The sequence below is a fragment of the Pseudophryne corroboree genome, chromosome 7, assembly GCF_028390025.1.
Source record: "Pseudophryne corroboree isolate aPseCor3 chromosome 7, aPseCor3.hap2, whole genome shotgun sequence".
Taxonomy (NCBI): Eukaryota; Metazoa; Chordata; class Amphibia; order Anura; family Myobatrachidae; genus Pseudophryne; species Pseudophryne corroboree.
Genome location: NC_086450.1, coordinates 207959262 through 207980657, shown reverse-complemented (window position 1 = coordinate 207980657; position 21396 = coordinate 207959262).

Sequence of the window (21396 nt, the reverse complement as noted above, 5' to 3'; positions counted from 1 at the left end):
ATCTACATTTTGATCCGGTTGTCTGTTTGGGCGTTATCGTTCACGAAACGCAAGCCACGCATCGGTAATGACGTCATGTCAACCCCCTGTTCATCCCCTTAGGGGAGGTTTTTTAAAATTAAAATTACATAGTTTTCCTATTTCCCACCTGAAGAATATCGATGTTAAATTTAATTTTCCTAACATATCGGGAAGTCAGAGAATTAGTGATGAGTCAGTCAGTCAGTGACAGAGATACGGTAAAAAGTGACAGGACCATTTTTGTAGTTAATGAAATACTACACACTGGAGGTGCAATCCAAATTTTGATTTGTTTGGGTGTTATCATTCACGCAACGCAAGCCACGCATCGGTGATGTCAGTATGTCAATCCCCTTAGGGGAGGTTTATTAAAGTTCTAATTACGTAGTTTTCCTATTTCCCACTTGAAGAATACCTACAGTATGTTTAATTTCAGTTTCCTAACATCAGGAAGTAAGAATTAGTGACGAGTCAGTGAGTGAGTGCTTTCGCATTTATATATATTGATACATAAGCATATATATTATAAATAGATATTGTGAGTAGATTAGCATAGGGGTGCCATCTGCTGTGGTAGATGTGCACCTCCACACACACAGCAGCCAGGAAAATAGCACACCAGTCCAGGGTTGTTGTGGTTTTTTTTTTTTTTTACAATCTAGCCGTGGCTAGCTTTATTGTACAGTACAAAACATAACTCCTAGCATGTCTGAGCACTAACTAAACATAATAGATTCCCTTTTGCAAAGTGATAGGACCTAATGCCCCTAACACAGACATATGGACTGTACTTACATTCAGTAAATCACAGTGTCTCATTGCAGGCCTGCAGCATGTTTCCCCAGGTATTGAGACTCTGAGTTAAGCCCTGACACAGCTTTTATAAGCCTACTACAGGTGCAGGCACTAATTAGTCTGCTCTCAAGCTGCAGGCCTATAGATCCTAAATGAGCTTTGTGGATGGACCCCTCCCTTCTCTCACATCTTCCAGGACTCCTTATCTGGCTTTTCTTAAAAGCACAAACTGTAACCAAGGGGTAAATTTACTAAGATGGGAGTTCTATTTAAGATGGTATATTGCTCATAGCAACCAATCAGATTCCAGGTATTATCTTCTAGAAGGTGCTAAATAAATGAGAAGTAGAATCTGATTGGTTGCTATGGGCAACATCCCATCTTAAATAGAACTCCCATCATAGTAAATTTACCCCCAAGTCTGTTTAGCAGAAACAGACATTTCCTGGGGGTTTAAAATAAATAGGCCAGGAACCTTAGACAAACATACCTTCCGTTTATCACTTTATCAGTACTTTTATCACATAAAATATATATATAGATATATGTATTTTTTTGCTGGCTTGACCTGACAAAGGTTTCTTAGAAGACCAAAACGTCAACTTCTATCCTTGCGTTGTTCAAGTGAGTCACTAAATTATGTTTTTAATCTCAAAAAACCTGATGAGTGCACTCTTATATACGATTTTGTATTTAGGCCCAATTGAGAGTTGGACTCGGTTCGTACAGCAGCTGCATCTTTGGAGGCAGCAGTTGTATGAGAATAAAGCAGCTGGAGGCATCTTGAGTAAATACTTGTGTAAACATTGGCCATCTGAGTAACTTTCAGGTATGCTTAGGTAGATGTATATCCTGGCCTCGGCACATCTACAGAATTGGCCCCATCGCAGCCCCACCCCCAAACGTCCTGTCAATTAGGCTGCAGCTTAGGGGACACTGGGTGCAGCAGTGGATCACACATGCATACAAGAGGCGTCTACTTCTACCAGACGTCTCCCGCTGCATTAACATATATGAGCACTGCTGCTACATCGAGTAAGTAGCAGCAATGCTCACTCCATCCACATCTGAATCAGACCACATGTACGTTCTTGTAGGACCCCTTCTGCACAACCGCAGAACAGGTCCTGCGCATGCACAGTCCCTCAAAGATTAGAGTTGTATGTAAACACCTCTTATGTGTCTGCTCTTGTTAGTGTGCTGGTTATCAGGGAGTGATGATAAGCTGTTGTGATGGGATGGAGGGGACAGGAGCCTCCCTTCAACTCATGCACCTGGACGCTAGTTATTGTGCCCGGTATTGCAGGTTTTTTTTCCTGTTTCATATCTGTCCACCGACCAACTTCCTGTTTCTTATTTCTGTTCCTTCTGTCATTCTTTATTGCCCCCATTCTCCCTGTCCCTCATTTATATCCCCTTCCCATGTCTCTTCTATATACCAAATAAATATACTGTAAGCAGAGAGCTGAACATACTGTAGCTAGGAGCAGTAGAAGCACAAACAAAAATCTAAGAGCTATGTGTGCAAATGCTAGGAGCTTAGGTGGTCATTCCGAGTTGATCGCAGCCAGCAACTTTTTGCTGCTGGTGCGATCAACTAATCCATGTCTATGGGGGAGTGTATTTTAGCTTAGCAGGGCTGCGTTCGCTTGTGCAGCCCTGCTTAGCTAAAAAAAAGTTTTGTGCTGTTGAAGAGTAAGGCTGGATCTACTTACCCTGTGCGATGGATCCAGCGACGTTCCTTCCGGCTTTGACATCAGACATCCACCCTCCGTTTGCCTGGACATGCCTGCGTTCGCATGACCACTCCTCGAAAGCGGCGTCCAACGGTGAGTCTCTGCCCCGGGAGGCCTCTCCACTGACAGTCTTCTTGCATTCGATGCTGTGTCTTCTTTTTCGCTGTGCGTGCACTTGCCCGGCGACGTCGCGCGTGCGTAATGTGCATGCCATGCATGTGCAGTTCCGACCCGTTTGCACCGCATCGAAGAACCACTGCGTGCGAACGGGTCGGAATGACCCCCTTAGGAAATAAAATCCCAGAGCTAATTGCAATATTGACAAGTAATGATCTGGATATTATGGAGTCATGGTGCAATAAAAATCATGACTGGGACATAGCTATACCAGCATATACTTTATTTAGGGAGGACAGAATGGGAAGAATTGGAGGATGGGTAGCAATGTATGTGAAAAAAAAATCATAAATACTGCCTTAATACAAAGTATTGAAGAAAAAACTGAGGCCCTTTGGGTGATAATAGAAACAGGAGAGAAGGCAGTTCTTAATATTGGGGTGATCTAAGACTCACCAGGTCAGAAAGAGGAACTGGACAAGAACCTATTGCAGGATATCACTAATGTGACATTAAAAGAAGTGGTAATCATGGGAGACTTTTATCTACTTGATATAAACTTGGAGGTGTCTGTAGCAAGTTCCACTAGAAGTAGGGACATTCTGAAATCCTTGCAGGGGAGCATCCCTCTAGCAATTGGTGAGGGTGCCCACTCGGAAAGACTCAATATTAGACTTAATACTTACAAAAGGAGACAGAAGGGGATATCCATACATCTTAGCCCCGGTAATTCACCAGGGTTAATTGTCCCACTGGAGGCTATCCTATTAGACCTGATAAGCCGGCACGAGCGGCGGCTTACCGGGGGCTATCTGAGGCTGCACCTGGTGCTGGCTCCTGACAGCTCCCGGTGCAGCGCTGCAGTTCCGGCCTCCTCTGGTCACATGACCGCTACTCATGTGACCGGGGGAAGATGGGGGATTCAGGTCATGGTGCTGCCCTAGCTTCCCCACCTGGGTTAAGTGCCAAGTGCCAGCTACGGGGCAGCGGCTTCCTCCGTGCAGTCCCAGCCTGCCGCTGCTGTGGCGGGCAAGAAACACTGCAGGTTGCCACGGCTAACAGGGATTTTGTTTCGCCTGCCTGAAACACACAGGTTTCACTGAACCTGTGTGTTTTCGGGAGGTCAGTTTTTTTTTTAACGAGTGATCCATATTGGATAGCCTGTAAAAAAAAATAATTGGTGAAATGTCAGAAAAACCTGCTTTTTTTTGGACCAGATGTTAATTCACCGGTAATTGGATATCCCCCAGAGTATATGACATAAAAGTGGGTGAAAAACTGGGATCCAGTGGCTATCAAGCAGTATGGTTCAGAATAAAGACATAGACTGACTCATACCATACAATAACAAAGATGTTAGATTTTAGGAAGGCTGATTTTGTAGGGATGGGATAATGTGTAAGCGATTCTTTGGCAGAGTGGAAGAACTTGTGAGGTCATTCCGACCCATTCGCACGCAGCGGTTCTTCGCTGTGGTGCAAACGGGTCGGGAACTGCGGCTGTGCGGCACCCGCAATGCGCACGCGCATCATTGCCCAGCGACGGTCGTCGCCAGGCAGCGACTCTGCCAGCACAGAAAGTGATCGCAGCGGCGATCGCATGAAGACTGACAGGTGGGAGGCATTCCGGGGCGTCAACTGACCGTTTCCAAGGCATGGTGAGGAGAACGCAGTCTGATCCAGGCGTTTGGAGGGCAGATGTCTGACGTCAATCCGGGACCTTCGTCGCTGGAATCCGTCACACAGGGTATGTAACTCTTACCCTGGTCTTGTTTTGCAGGAAACTTTTTTAGCATAGCAGGGCTGCATAAGCGATCGCAGCCCTGCTATGCTAAAATACACTCCCCCATAGGTGGCGTCAAGTTGATCGCACGAGCAGCAAAAAGTTGCTACGTGAGATCAACTCGGAATGACCCCCTTGGAAGGAGTACAGAAGAAGTGGGGAAATATTAAAAGGGCAATACTAAAGGCAACAAACCTTTGTTTCAAAAGGGTTAGGAAACCCATATAAAAGGTAGCCAGTGTGGTTTGTGAAAGAAGTAGCAAGTATTGTGAAAGCAAAAAAGTTGTCCTTTAGGAAATCTAAGCAGACGCAAAATAATGAAGACTGAGAGGTATATTTTGTTAAAAGGTGACTTAAGGGGCCTACACACTGGGCAATATCTTGAAAGATATGAACGATATCGCTAATATATGAACGATAAATCGTTCCTTTCTCTGGCAGGGTCCACAGGTCATCCACAGGATAACATTGGGATATGATGAGGCGACAGCTGATTTGCACCAAACGGCTCCGGCAAATCAGTTTTTTGTTTGGTGCGGCAGGAGCCGGACCATGGTCAAGAGGGCTGCTGTTTTAGCAGCCCTAAGCTTACTTATTTTATTTTTATAGTCTTACTATTTTTTCTTGAGTGATCTTTCTAAAAAGCGTCTTATACGTACCTTAGAAAGAGTCACTCCAACAACTACCCGCTGGGTCGCGACAACGCTTACCCACGAGTACAATGCTGTTTTGGTGGGCATCTGTCGGATAGACTAGCAGTCCAGACGTTACCAGGCTGTGGCCGGAGAACGGGGAGAAGGTAAGGCATCGGTTCCGCTTCTTAGAAGGGGGACGAGGACACAGCCACACTGTTTTGGGAGGAGACTACCAAATAGTCGCTGCTGTGGCTGCCACCTAGGGTGTACCAGTGCTAGGCCTTTGGGATCATAGGCTCCAGGGGTAGAATGAGGCCGCGATCCCTAGGATAGATGTCAGCAGTGGTGAGTCAGATGCTCCCCTGGTCGCCCCTCCCCCCGGTTCATGACCACTTTCCTCCGCAATCGTTCATCGTTGATCGATCATCGTTGATACATGCCAGTCAATTTGGATGATATAGATGTATGTACTCTCATATCGTCCAAAATGACCATCGATATCGTCCAGTGTGAAGGAAAAATTGACCATCTATAATATCGTTGGTCGAAAACCGCCCAGTGTGTAGGCCCCTTAAGAAGGTAATCAGATGTGCAAAGGCACATGCTGAGGAGAAAATTGACTAGTCAGTGGGCAAAGGAGGCAAAGCTTTTTATAGGTATATAAGCGAAAAAAGAGAAAAATGGCAGAATAAGAACACTAAAGACAGAGGGCCGGATGTAATGACACCCACCCAGTGGCGGAACTAGCGAGTGGTGGGCCCATGTGCGACAAAATGGCTTGCCCCCCCCCATCCCATCCAAGTCCACCCCCTCACCCCTGGAGAGGATCTGGTGAGGGGGACCTGCTCAGGGAAGTGGATACCTAGCAACAGTGCCGTAACTAGACATTTTAGCACTGTGTGCAAGAAACAGCATCGGAGCCCCACCCCTGCATGCAAAACAGGGGCAGTGCGCGCCGTAGGCGCGCGCAAAAATACATAGTGGCGTGGCTTCTTGGGGAAGGGGTGTGGCCACAAAATAATACCAATTCCTAAAACGCTGCACAGTAGTCTCCATTGTTCAAATTACGCCACACAGTAGCACCACTAAACCAGGTAGAGACCCTTTTACACCTTACGGCGGACAGATTCCTATTTTTACACATTACAGCAGACAGCGTCCCCTTTTTACACATTACGGCAGACAGCGTCCCCCTTTTTTACACATATCGGCAGACAGCGTGCCCTTTTTACACATAGCAGCAGACAGCGTGCCCTTTTTACACATAACGGCAGACAGCGTGCACTTTTTACACATAACGGCAGACAGCGTCCCCTTTTTACACATAACGGCAGACAGCGTGCCCTTGTTACACACAGCGGCAGACAGCGTACACTTTTTACAAATAACGTCAGACAGCGTGCCCTTGTTAAACATAGCAGCAGACAGCGTGCCCTTTTTACCCATAACGGCAGACAGCGTGCACTTTTTACACATAATGGCAGACAGCGTCCCCTTTTTACACATAACGGCAGACAGCGTGCTCTTGTTACACATAGCGGCAGACAGCGTACACTTTTTACAAATAACGGCAGACAGCGTGCCCTTGTTAAACATAGCGGCAGACAGCGTACCCTTTTTACACATAACGGCAGACAGCGTGCCCTTGTTACACATAGCGGCAGACAGCGTACACATTTTTCACATAACGGCAGACAGCGTGCCCTTGTTAAACATAGCGGCAGACAGCGTACACTTTTTACACATAACGGCAGACAGCGTGCCCTTTTTACACATAATGGCAGACAGCGTCCCCTTGTTACACATTACGGCAGACAGCGTGCCCTTGTTACACATTACGGCAGACAGCGTGCCCTTGTTACACATTACGGCAGGCAGCGTGCCCTTGTTACACATTACGGCAGACAGCGTGCCCTTGTTACACATTACGGCAGACAGCGTGCCCTTTTTACACATTACGGCAGACAGCGTGCCCTTGTTACACATTACGGCAGACAACGTGCCCTTGTTACACATTACGGCAAACAGCGTGCCCTTGTTACACATTACGGCAGACAGCGTGCCCTTGTTACACATTACGGCAGACAGCATCCCCCTTTTTACACATTACGGCAGGCAGATACCCCCTTTTTACACATTGCGGCAGGCAGATTCCCCCTTTTTACACATTGCGGCAAGCAGATTCCCCCTTTTTACACATTGCGGCAAGCAGATTCCCCGTTTTTACACATTGCGGCAGACAGATTCCCCCTTTTTACACATTGCGGCAGGCAGATTCCCCGTTTTTACACATTGCGGCAGGCAGATTCCCCCTTTTTACACATTGTGGCAGACAGTCCCCCTTTTTTGTAGATAGAAAAGAAAGAAAGAAAGAAAGAAAGAGAAAGAAAGAAAGAAAGAAAAATTATACTTACCCTCTCCGCTGGCTCAGGCTCCTCGGTGCAGCGTCAGACGATTCCCGGGCAGGAGAGAAGGAGGAGGAGGGAGGTGGAGGAGGGAGCCGCAGCAGCGCTGTGTTATTGGTGTAGGCGCTGCTGCTGCTGCCCCTCTGCTTCACTATAGGCTGTTCTCGAAAGACAGCCTATAGTGAAGCAGAGGGGCAGCAGCAGCAGCGCCTCCACCAGTAACAAAGCGCTGCTGCGGCTCCCTCCTCCACCTCCCTCCTCCTTCCCCCGTACCGCTTCTCCTCTCCTCTCTGAGCGGCTGTGTGCTGCGGGCAGCGGTTGCCCGCAGCGCACAGCAGCATGTAATGAGTCCGTTTGACTCATTCCCCTGGACCGAGGCGGGCCCCAGTGCAACACACTGGTTGCACTGGCGGTCGTTCCGCCTCTGCACCCACCTTTGGCAGCCATGCGGGATGCCGGACGAACTCTGACTTTTTTAAAGAGACAATCACTTACACGGGAAACCATGCCTTGTACACATATACCTTTCCTTGTATCCTGCCATGTATGGCTCGGTTTGACATGCCATAGACTCAGAGATTAAGCCATGCTTTGTGATTTTGCTTAATGTGCTACTTTAATATGCTACTTTATACATATTGTATTATGTCAAACAAAAATTGCATGGCATGCCAAATTGAGCAAAATAAAAAAGATGCAAGTGAAGACATCTGTAAGTGATTGCCCCTTTAAAAAAAAGTTAGAGTTTGGCCAGCATACCACACTGCCGCCAAACTAGGGCGTCATTACATCCGGCCCAGAAAGTGAAAATCTTGTTGATGGAGACAATGTAATAGCAGATCATCAATAACTAGTTTTTGCTCCGTATTCAGTACTAAAAGAGAAGGGAAGGGGCCTCAGTTAAGTTGTAGGTATATTCAGGATAATGTGGTAGATACAAGTACATTTGCAGAGGAGAAGGTCCTAACAGACCTTTCAAAACAAAATAGATAAATCAATGGGGCCAGATGGGATACATTCAAGGATACTAAATGAGCTAAGAGGGGTGCTGGTAGCACCATTAACAGAATTATTCAACCAGTCACTAGCTGCAGGAGTAATTCCAGAGGACTGGAAAGGGGCAAACATAGTCCCACTGCACAAAAGTGGAAGCAAGGAACAATCAAGCAATTGCTGACCAGTGAGCCTTACATCATTAGTAGGGAAATTGAAAGAGAAAAGAAAAAATAAAGAGTTGTGGATTATCTCAAATCCATCAATTTACAGGAGCCCAAACAGCATGGATTTACTTGGGGGAGATCATGTCAAACAATCTTATTGACTTCATGTCAATCTTATTGACTTTTTTGACTGGCTGACTAAAGTAACAGATAAAGGGGAGGCCATAGATACAGATGGGTCCACGGTTATCTTGACTAGTTTTCTGCGCCTAGGCACAACAGGATTTAATAGCATAAACCCTTCATCTATTGTTGTCAGCTGCAATACAATACAGAGAACAATACAGCAGGGGATTATGTCCGATTGACCAGTCTCAGTTAATCCTATTAAAGGTCAAGATAAATGTGGACCCATCTGTATAACTTATATAGACTTTAGTAAATCTTTTGATTCTGTCCCACATCACAGACTGTTAAATAATTTTGAAAGCATGGGATTGGATACTAAATTGGTTGAATGGATAAGATCTTGGTTGCAGGATAGAAAACAGTTGTAGTAAATGAAGTGCATTCACAGGAGGGAAATGTTATGAGTGGAGTACCCCAGGGATCTGTACTTGGGCCAGTGCTTTTCAATATCTTCATTGGTGACAAGGAATACTGTCCGCTCTGAAGGAAGATTGATAGAGACAACCAGGCATATGTAGAGACAAACAGACAAAGATGGTTCTCGCCGAGACTACTATTGCTCTTCATCAGCTTATTTGCATAGAGATCACTGATTGGAGACAACACACAGCCTTGCAGGGCTTAAACCTAATTTGTGTTGCACCACTACTTCAACATCGCCCTTAACCTAACTGTCTGTGTAGTGCGGCACATCCTTTAACGGACAAACAGTTCTATCAAATTTACTCTGCATGGAACAACAATGCTGACAGATTGTGATTACACAATGCAAGAGTGATTCAAGGTACTGACCCTATTGCCCAGTATCTAGGGGCTCAGGTCTTTGAGCCTGCCTAGTGGTGGACCTGCAGTGATTTAGCACTTATGCCCAATCAACGTGTATGAGCTCAGGCCATAACGCCTGCCTAGTAGTGTGCAAAACAGGAGTGATCTTAGGCTAGTGTCAGAGTTACTCAGTAGGTGAGAAGTGGTCACAACCTCCTATCTGTCCAAGGTCTATGTCTATACAGAGTGTACCCCACAGGCCTAGCGCCTTGCAACCCTGGTGGTCTAGGAGGGTTAAATATAGGTGGTGGTGCCCAAGGCTGTCTACCAGTATCAGCGGGAGAGCCTTCAGTGGGGAGGTTTACAGTGCTGTATTGTTTCTCACCACTGCAGATCTCCAGACCTCAGCATCTGATTTGACTCTTCTGTGGCCGCTGGAACTCTTCTCTTCAGGAGCTCTTCACTGGTTCCTCTCTGCACATGAACTGACTGCTCCCACTCTGCAGTGTCTTAATATAAATTAAGATGCTGGGACGGGGCAGAGCCAGAGCTACTGTATGTCATGGGAAGAACTGATTAAGTCTGTCCCCATCACCTCTACACCATCTCTCTGTCTCTAATTTCTCTCCATCTCATCTCCTCGTTAACTTGTCGTCCACCTCTGCTCCTCACACTTCCTAGTCTTCCTGTCTTTCTTCTCTCTATATGGTCAGTCTCACTTATATCTTTTCCCAGCCATCTTCTTCCCCATCAGTATTTCTCATCTCTGTCCCCAATCCATGTGCTGAGAGGAGTGAACAGTCATGTCCTAGCAGCACTAGGAGGAAAAAACAAGTGTGGCAGTGTTTGGAAGTCTGCCAGCCAGCGAGAGTTGTGAAGGGAGGTAGGGGGCGGAGGCTATCTTCAACTAGACACACTAGTATTTAGGATCTTCCATATGCTGAATTGCTGTATACAGTATGATGCTAAGCATTGTAGTTTTTCTTTCCCATTACTTGTACCTTTCATAGCCTCTCTCATCTTTGCAACTCCCCAATCTCCCTGTCCCCTTCACCCCTCCCTACCTCACTGCCTCTAATCTTTGTCCTCCTTAACTCCTCGTCTCCCTGTCTCTCATCTCTGTCCCTCACAACATCCCACCTCTGTCTCTCATATCTATCTTTTACCTCCACTGCCCCGGCAGGTTCTGTTTGTAGAGTGCTGACAGGAAGGATCAGTCCTAACCTAACACTGCCGGGGGTGAAGAGAGAAGTGAGACTGTGTCTGTCAGAAAGTGGTAGCTGTGAGGGGAGTGAGGAATGGGGCCTTTGTGTGTGTGTATATATATAAACCTGCACTCTTTGCTTAATTCCTTAATGTGCGGGGTGCCATCAGTGAACAGTAGATGCAGTGTATGAAAGAAACTGCGGCACTCCACGTGATTATAATAAGTAATCTTTAGTGAACGGGATACATTACATCTCAGTCATAAGACTGACATTTCGGTGCCACTAAAGCAACTTTTTCAATGCAGACAATAGATGTATCAACCTGAACAATGTCAATAAGCTTAACTAAATAGGTGAGGGCCGTTGCCTACAATGGGAGCCAGGTCCAGATTGTGTCTCCCGGGTTTTCCAGTTGCGGGCATCACTACTGGTCACGTCAGCCCGCTGGTGCCGGCTTCTCCATAGCAGCGCGTCCTGCGTTGCTAGGTTACCACACTTGGATGCTAGAAACCCTCCCTGGCCCCCACTGCAAATAAAAGGAACAGCGCAGTATGATGTCAACAAACAGCCAAATAGTGCTGACATAGTTATTTAAATAAACAAAAGGTTTTGAAACCGCACTAGACCTGTGGAAAGTAGCCACAGATCATTTCAACTCTCTAGGAGTTGCTCAGTAATGTCTGGACCAACATAAAGGCTCAATTAGTGTGATATCTATGGCACTGGGTTGGTGGTGCTCCCAGGAAATTAGTTCAACAAACTGGAAAGGGTAGACCTGCAAGTGAGCAGGACAAAAGAAGACTAAAAGTCTAACCCGGGGCACACTTTTTGTATCTATAGATTTAAAATTTAACTTTTATTATTACTTGATAAAACTGTGAGTTACACAAAATCACTAGGTAATAGTATAGAACAATATTAATACATAAATATTAGGCCACAATGCCATTCATAGAAATATATTGAAAAATAAGTTCTGACTGATGTGGCAGACCTTTCTCTGCCATGAGCGAAAATATTAATCGGTAATAATGCTCTAAGTTTTCATGTGGTGAAAACGCCTATAACACCTACCAGTGATACCATATATAGGTCTGCTGATTCACCACATAAATTGGCGAGCACCAATGTTTAAATTATATTATATTATATTCTCTCCCACGGTCTATAACCAAATTGCCACAATAATAAGAAGAGTGAGCTTCACTGTGCGCGATTCCAAACCACCAGATATGATTTCAAAACCATCCGCACATAATTCGTGTATGCTACATGTCATGAATGTAGGTGAGGTTGAAATCAAGCAATATCAGACCTATCCACATCTGTAGAGGGTTTTCATCATCATTTATGTGGATTTTATATGCACTTCAAACCACCATTCAGAATTTATATGAAACTGCACCATATAATATAAATAAATAGATTACACTGCGTGTCATTCACAATCAATTTCATCCCTGTGTGGGGTTTTGTATGTACTTCAAACCCCAATTGTGAATAGACAGAGCCGTAGGCCTACTTTATGGAGAGTACAACTCAGCAGAAAATAATGCATGATTTATCATTTGTGTGGGGTTTGTATGTGCTTCAACCCGTCATTCAGAATTTGTATCCATCTGCACAGTATATTGTAGATAAATAGAGAGCACTACATGTCATTCATAATCGATTACAATTTAGAATTCATATCAGTCTGTACACCACGATATAGATAAATGGATAACATTGCATGTCATTCATAATTGATTTCATCACTGTGTAGATTTCATCACTATGTAGAGTTAGAGAGCGCTACATGTCATTCATAATCAATTTCAATTCAGAATTCATATCAATCTGTACACCACAATATGAATAAATGGATAACATTGCTTGTCATTCATGATTAATTTCATCACTGTGTAAAATTTGTATGTGCTTCAAACTACAGTTGTAAATCAGTAAAACAATGGACTTCCTTCATGGAAAGTACAACTCAGCAGGAAATAATGCACAGTTTTGAGTACCATATATCAATATTTTGGATTCAACATTTAAAGTAATTCACAGAATCTTTGAATAAGACATCACAGTCCCCTAATTGTATAAACACCCCTGAACGTAGATAAAGAAATAGAAAAGAATACCAGAGTATTTGGAAGGTACAGACCTTCTGCTGTCTCAACATCTGCTAAAAACATCGAATGTCGGGATGAGAGAGGCCTATCTCCTTCACCATGGTATTGAATAAGAAAAATAGAGGTACCCACTTCTGCTTTTCCAATCTTGCTGCTCAGAGCTCTCTGTTGCTCAAAACATTGGAGAGTAGCCCGGCTGCTGGAATGAGAGAGTGCGTACATAGAAAATAAATCACACAGTTATTGAATTTAGGTAAAGTTAAGAAAATAGTACCGAAGTACTTGAAGGGTAAGACCTTCTGCTGTCCCAATATCTGCTACCGGCATCGAATATCGGGATGTGAGGGGCCCGTTCCCTTCACCTCGGTATGAAATAGGAAAAGTAGAGGTCTCACTTCTGCTTTTCCAATATTGCTGCTCAGAGCCCTCTGTTGCTACAAAACATTGCAGAGTAGCCCGGCTGCTGGAATGAGAGAGTGAGTACCTATATAAAATGAATAGAGAGCTATATACGATGAAATTATTCTGCAAGCCTCTCTATGTTAAAGTATAGGGAATTGACTAATAGACCGTATTTATACTGCTGAGTTGTAAAGTTTGGCACAGAAAATGTACTATGACCATATTAATCTGAATATATGTGGTACATGTGGTGCACCAGTCTGAAATTGCTATTTGCTACAGTACTTCCATGCAGTATTTATATTTACCACACATTACCCAATACATAAATGTAGGACATGAGATGGAATCTAACACAAAATATATACTGTAACCACATCAATGTGAAAATATGTAATAAATGTGGTGCACCAGACTAGAATTATTACTGGCTATAATGCTGCCATGCAGTGTCTGGCACTACTTATCTGTGGGTAAAGAGCCTGGTGTGGTAGCAATAAAAAGCATCTGATGGTTCGCGCGCGCTGGGAAGCCTCCGGCGTCCAGGGTCCGCAACCGGAAGTCGGACCCAGCCTACCGGAACCGGAAGAAGACGTACGTTTCGCTCCTAGAGCTTGGTCGCCTAGTAACCCTCCTACAACCAGGGAGTTTTTATTCAGTCCGGTGGCCATTTTGGGTGGGATCTGAACAAGTAACCAAGGACACTTTTGACTCCATAATATGCACTCCTATTATTCATGTGGATTTCCATAACAATGGCGGTGCATATAAACTAATGAATGAGTGAATAAATTCAAATATAAATAGAAGTTATATTAAGAAAAAAATTGAAATTATATGATTATGAGAAAGAATAAATATATAAATAGTGAGCTATATAATAATTAAACATTAAAAATAAAATATATATCAAATAAAATAAATTGATTTACAGAAGGTATAGTGTCACATTATTAGTTTTGCTTAATATTTAATATAAGATTGAATAGTTTGATTCCATTTATACAGAAAATTAGATGCAAGTGTATGAGTGAGTGCTCCTAAAGTATGAATAAAATTTGCATGTGGTGGTATAAAAGTGATAAAAAGTGTGGGATAAATGTGAGATATAATGCTGAGAAGAGGAAAGAATTGAGCCTCTATAATAATGAGGGATATGTGCATTTGTGCAAATTATATTAAATGCAAATGTGAAACATATGTGGCGTGAAAGCCATTTTTATCCTTCTATAGTGATCAGTATAATGTGGAACTACCTTAAATGGTGAAAAGACTCTGTGCTAAAAAACAAACCAAAATTTAGTGCACAACCTAACAGTGAAACATGTGATGTGCCTGATCACAAGAAATGAGAAAAAACAGCAGTGAAATTGGGACTGTGACTGTATATTTGAATCTAGTGATAATTTAACGAGCCTACCATAATAATGGTATTAATTCTCCAAAGAAACACTGTAATTAATATACTCATTCATTCCGTTGGGGGCCAAAGAATTAAGTTTGAATGTCCATTGGCTTTCTTTCTGGAGAAGTGTCTTGGTTACATCCCCTTCTCTGATGCCTAGTTTAGCCTTTTCCAGGCCAAAAATCCTGAAATGTTCAAATGATCCTTGATGGTATTTCAAAAAATGTTGTGCAACTGTCGTAATCGGTTTCATCTTCTGAATGTCTGTCCTGACATTTCTGATTGACCCGATATGTTCTAACGCTCTAATTTTTAGCATACGGGTTGTCATCCCCACATATCTTTGTTGACATGGGCATTCAATACAATAAATGAGGTTACTGCTCTTACAATTGACATAGTCTTGGATTGTAATTACACAATCATATTTGTCTGTGATTGTACTTGGGCCACATATTGGCATACTTTACAATTCCCGCACGGATAACTTCCTTTGATAATCGGTTCTTTAGGTGGTGAAGCTTTAAAGTGACTCTGTACTAATAGGTCTCTCAAATTGGGAGCCTGACGCCAGCTCATGTCAATCTGGGTATTTAATTTGCTGGCCAGGTCACTATCTGATAAAATGACCAGCCAGTGTTTCTGTAGAATGGAACGGATGGATCTCCCACGAACCTAATAGTCTTATCAATCTGTTTTTGTGGTTTCTCCTGAAAGATAAGAGATTCCCTTGAGATGTTGTTGACCACATTTCTCGCTTTTTTGATGCACCTACGGCTATAGCCTCTATCCTTGAGTCGTAGTTCCAGTTCTTTGCTCCTGAGATTGAAGGTTTCATAGTTGGAGCAGTTTTGTTTCAATCTCAAAAATTCGCCCTTTGGGATATTTTGAATAGTGGGCGGACAGTGGAAACTATCATGATGCAAAAGGGTATTTGTAGATGTGGTTTTGCGAAAAATTTCCATCGCAACATATTATTAGCTCCTCTATAGATTCTTAGGTCCAAAAAGGAGATACTGTCACTACTCCACTCATATGTGAATCTCAAATTAAGCTGGTTGGTATTCAAAACATGCACAAACTCCATTAGTTGTTCAGATGTTCCATCCCAGATGATCAAAATGTCGTCGATATATCGTGACCATAGTGCTATATGTTGGTTGTAACAGTCAGAATTGTCTTGGAAAACTACCTCCTCCCACCAGCCCAGGAAGAGGTTAGCGTACGTGGGGGCACATGCCGCCCCCATTGCTGTACCTCTAACGTGGGTGTAGAAATAGTTGTCAAATGTGAAATAGCTTTTACAAAGTACTACTTCCAGCAGTTGTAATAAGAAAGTTTTGAAATCACTCTTATCCCCCATATCAAGGAAGTACTCAACTGCTTTTAAACCGAGATCATGATTGATGCTTGTGTATAAAGCTTCTACATCCAGGCTAACTAGGATATGGCAATCTTCCAATTGAATGTCATTTATTTTCCTTAAGATATCCGTGGTGTCACGTGTGTAAGAAGGCAGTTGTAGGACATATTCCCTTAAGTGAAGATCCAGAAAAATGCTGGCCTTCTCAAGGATGCTACCATTGCCCGACACAATGGGCCTGCCTGGTGGATGCTGTAAGTTTTTGTGCACCTTGGCAATCATATAAAAAGTCGGTGTGACTGGATTAGTCACTGCCAAAAAATCCTGTTCTGCTTTAGTTATGGTTCCCATATGATATGCTTCATTAATGATCCGCATATACTGTGCTATATAGGTTTGTGTCGGGTCAAAGAGACTCTTAATGTAGCACGTTTGATCATTCAATTGTCTTCTGGCTTCTTGTAAATATAGGTGTTGTGGCCAAATAACCACATTGCCGCCTTTATCGGACGGTTTGACCACCACGTCCTGCCACGATTTTATATCTTTGATTGCCTTTTTTCTCCTGAGTTGAGAGGTTGCCCTTCGGATGACTGTATTTGTTCTTCTTATAAAGCTTCTCTAAGTCTTGTGAAACAAGATTCATGAAAACTCTCACTTCCGGACAAATTTGGTCACTGGGAAAGAAAGACAGAGCCGGCCCTAACCAATATGATGCCCTAGGCAAGATTTTGGCTGGTGCCCCCCTAGCACTGCCGCTAGTTCTGCAGGAGATGCCTGGCATGAGTCAGCTGGCAGCTCTGCTAAAGTCGGGCGCCTTTTGTTTATGAAAATGCATCTTATTTGCATTACTATGTGGCTAGGATGCACAAGCAGCTTCTGCTGATTAAAATGATATGCAGCGTGCCTATATTCTGTGTGCGACTGCACCTGTATCTGCATACGAAATGCTACGTTACAGTGACTTCCAGGAATACACTGCAACGTAGCCTTTTGTATGCAGATACAGCCGCAGTCACACACAGAATATAGGCATGCCGCATATCATTTTAATCAGCAGAAGCTGCTGGTGCCCCTAAGCATACCAAATGCCCTAGGCAATTGCCTAGTTTGCCTATGCCTAAGGCCGGCTCTGAAGAAAGATGATCGTTTTTTGCACTGTGGTCTGTGCCCCGTACTTTGTAAAATATTAGTTGAGGTTGTCAATTCCTCCAAAGCCATCAGAGCTTCATTTTCCTGGGTATTAGTTAGATCTAAAGGTTGAATACCATCCATCACGTCTAAAGCTGCCGTGTCGTTATCCTTATTGGCATACATTTTGGTCAGAAGAAGTTTTCTGCCAAATAATTGTAAGTTTTTATGCCACTGGAATATGTCAAAGTTTTTAGTGGGGGAAAAGCTAAGGCCTTTTTCAAGTAAACTCCTTTGATAGTCAGTGAGGGTATGTTCTGATAAATTAATGATCTGTAATTTATTAAAATCAGGACAGATTATCTGTTCCTTCGAGAGGGATAACGGTTGGGGGAGGGAGAACCCCATTTCTCTCGGCCTCTTCTTCTTTTTTGCTCTTCTAATTTTCCTTTTTCGGGGCGTCCGTGAGCGCCCCTGCTGTAATCTAAAAAATGTGTCAGAGGTCTTTGATTGCTTCTAGAGCTGGGATATCGATCCTGCTGTAAGGGATCCTGTTCTTACATCCCTGATAATTCTGCCTCCGAAGAGGATGGTGTTGTAAAATGTCCTGGTGTTTTCTCCCTTCTCACTGGTCTAGTCCACCTAAAGACATTACCATTACTGAAATCCCTTTTGTCTCGAGAGAATTTGGTCCTTTTCCTCTCTATGATCCCTTGTTCATAGGTATCTAGTTCTTTATTAATCCTCTCAATACGATTTTGAAAGGTAGGATTCTGCTCCCATGATTCCAAATTTTTCCCTTTCTGATCTATCTCTTTGGTGCACTCTTCTAATATTAAACACTTATGTTTAATCAAGATTTGCATAAGCTCCTGAGAGCATCTTAATAAACTGGCCCCCCAATCCTGTTGTAAACTTGCTGAAAAGAGCTCAAACGAAGGAAAGACCTTGGGTTGCAGACCCCTTGGTGCTATTCTCTGTTTCGTATAGTGCTCCAAACTAGTTAGGTCCCAATTAGACCTAATTTGTCTTTGGAGAGTGTATTTCAATTTTGATATCTCTTCCTCCCAATTGGCTGCCGAATCTACCAGCTCTGTTCCAGTTGGGAAGATACTCTCCAAATCGTCGGTTCTTCATTTGGTTTTTAAGGCATCTTTAAGACTGAAACTGGTCATCATTAAGACGTTCTTGTGTAAAATACAGTGATTCGGATTAGGAAAGTATTGTCTGTGCCGGATTCGAGAAACTGAGAAAGTAACTTCAGAAAAGAACTAAGCTAAACAAAAGGTTTTGAAACCGCACTAGACCTGTGGAAAGTAGCCACAGATAATTTCAACTCTCTAGGAGTTGCTCAGTAATGTCTGGACCAACATAAAGGCTCAATTAGTGTGATACCTATGGCACTGGGTTGGTGGTGCTCCCAGGAAATTAGTTCAACAAACTGGAAAGGGTAGACCTGCAAGTGAGCAGGACAAAAGAAGACTAAAAGTCTAACCCGGGGCACACTTTTTGTATCTATAGATTTAAAATTTAACTTTTATTATTACTTGATAAAACTGTGAGTTACACAAAATCACTAGGTAATAGTATAGAACAATATTAATACATAAATATTAGGCCACAATGCCATTCATAGAAATATATTGAAAAATAAGTTCTGACTGATGTGGCAGACCTTTCTCTGCCATGAGCGAAAATATTAATCGGTAATAATGCTCTAAGTTTTCATGTGGTGAAAACGCCTATAACACCTACCAGTGATACCGTATATAGGTGTGCTGATTCACCACATAAATTGGCGAGCACCAATGTTTAAATTATATTATATTATATTCTCTCCCACGGTCTATAACCAAATTGCCACAATAATAAGGAGAGTGAGCTTCACTGTGCGCGATTCCAAACCACCAGATTTGATTTCAAAACCATCCGCACACAATTTGTGTATGCTACATGTCATGAATGTAGGTGAGGTTGAAATCAAGCAATATCAGACCTATCCACATCTGTAGAGGGTTTTCATCATCATTTATGTGGATTTTATATGCACTTCAAACCACCATTCAGAATTTATATCAAACTGCACCATATAATATAAATAAATAGATTACACTGCGTGTCATTCACAATCAATTTCATCCCTGTGTGGGGTTTTGTATGTACTTCAAACCCCAATTGTGAATAGATAGAACCGTAGGCCTCCTTTATGGAGAGTACAACTCAGCAGAAAATAATGCACAATTTATCGTTTGTGTGGGGTTTGTATGTGCTTCAACCCGTCATTCAGAATTTGTATCCATCTGCACATTATATTGTAGATAAATAGAGAGCACTACATGTCATTCATAATCGATTACAATTTAGAATTCATATCAGTCTGTACACCACGATATAGATAAATGGATAACATTGCATGTCATTCATAATTGATTTCATCACTGTGTAGATTTCATCACTATGTAGAGTTAGAGAGCGCTACATGTCATTCATAATCAATTTCAATTCAGAATTCATATCAATCTGTACACCACAATATGAATAAATGGATAACATTGCATGTCATTCATGATTAATTTCATCACTGTGTAGAATTTGTATGTGCTTCAAACTACAGTTGTAAATCAGTAAAACAATGGACTTCCTTCATGGAAAGTACAACTCAGCAGGAAATAATGCACAGTTTTGAGTACCATATATCAATATTTTGGATTCAACATTTAAAGTAATTCACAGAATCTTTGAATAAGACATCACAGTCCCCCACAGTCCCAATTTCACTGCTGTTTTTTCTCATTTCTTGTGATCAGGCACATCAGGCATTAGGCACTGTTAGGCACATTAGGCACTGTTGTGCACTAAATTTTGGTTTGTTTTTTAGCACAGAGGCCCTCATTCTGAGTTGTTCGCTCGCAAGCTGCTTTTAGCAGCTTTGCACACGCTAAGCCGCCGCCTACTGGGAGTGAATCTTAGCTTAGCAAAATTGCGAATGAAAGATTCGCAATATTGCGAAAAGACTTCTCTGTGCAGTTTCTGAGTAGCTCGAGACTTACTCTTCTAGTGCGATCAGTTCAGTGCTTGTCGTTCCTGGTTTGACGTCACAAACACACCCAGCGTTCGCCCAGACACTCCTCCGTTTCTCCAGCCACTCCCGCGTTTTTCCCAGAAACGGTAGCGTTTTTTCAATCACTCCCATAAAACGGCCAGTTTCCGCCCAGAAACACCCACTTCCTGTCAATCACATTACGATCACCAGAACGAAGAAAAAACCTCGTAATGCCGTTAGTAAAATTCCTAACTGCATAGCAAATTTACTTGGCGCAGTCGCACTGCGGACATTGCGCATGCGCATTAGCGACTAATCGCTCCGTTGCGAGAAAAAAATAACGAGCGAACAACTCGGAATGACCCCCAGAGTCTTTTCACCATTTAAGGTAGTTCCACATTATACTGATCACTATAGAAGGATAAAAATGGCTTTCACGTCACATATGTTTCACATTTGCATTTAATATAATTTGCACAAATGCACATATCCCTCATTATTATAGAGGCTCAATTCTTTCCTCTTCTCAGCATTATATCTCACATTTATCCCACACTTTTTATCACTTTTATACCACCACATGCAAATTTTATTCATACTTTAGGAGCACTCACTCATACACTTGCATCTAATTTTTTGTATAAATGGAATCAAACTATTCAATCTTATATTAAATATTAAACAAAACTAATAATGTGACACTATACCTTCTGTAAATAAATTTATTTTATTTGATATATATTTTTTTATGTTTAATTATTATATAGCTCACTATTTATATATTTATTCTCTCTCATAATCATATAATTTCACATTTTTTCTTAATATAACTTCTATTTATATTTGAATTTATTCATAAGTTATACAGTCATTTCTTCACTCATTCATTAGTTTATATGCACCGCCATTGTTATGGAAATCCACATGAATAATAGGAGTGCATATTATGGAGTCAAAAGTGTCCTTGGTTACTTGTTCAGATCCCACCCAAAATGGCCACCGGACTGAATAAAAACTCCCTGGTTGTAGGAGGGTTACTAGGCGACCAAGTGACCAAGCTCTAGGAGCGAAACGTACGTCTTCTTCTAGTTCCGGTAGGCCGGGTCCGACTTCCGGTTG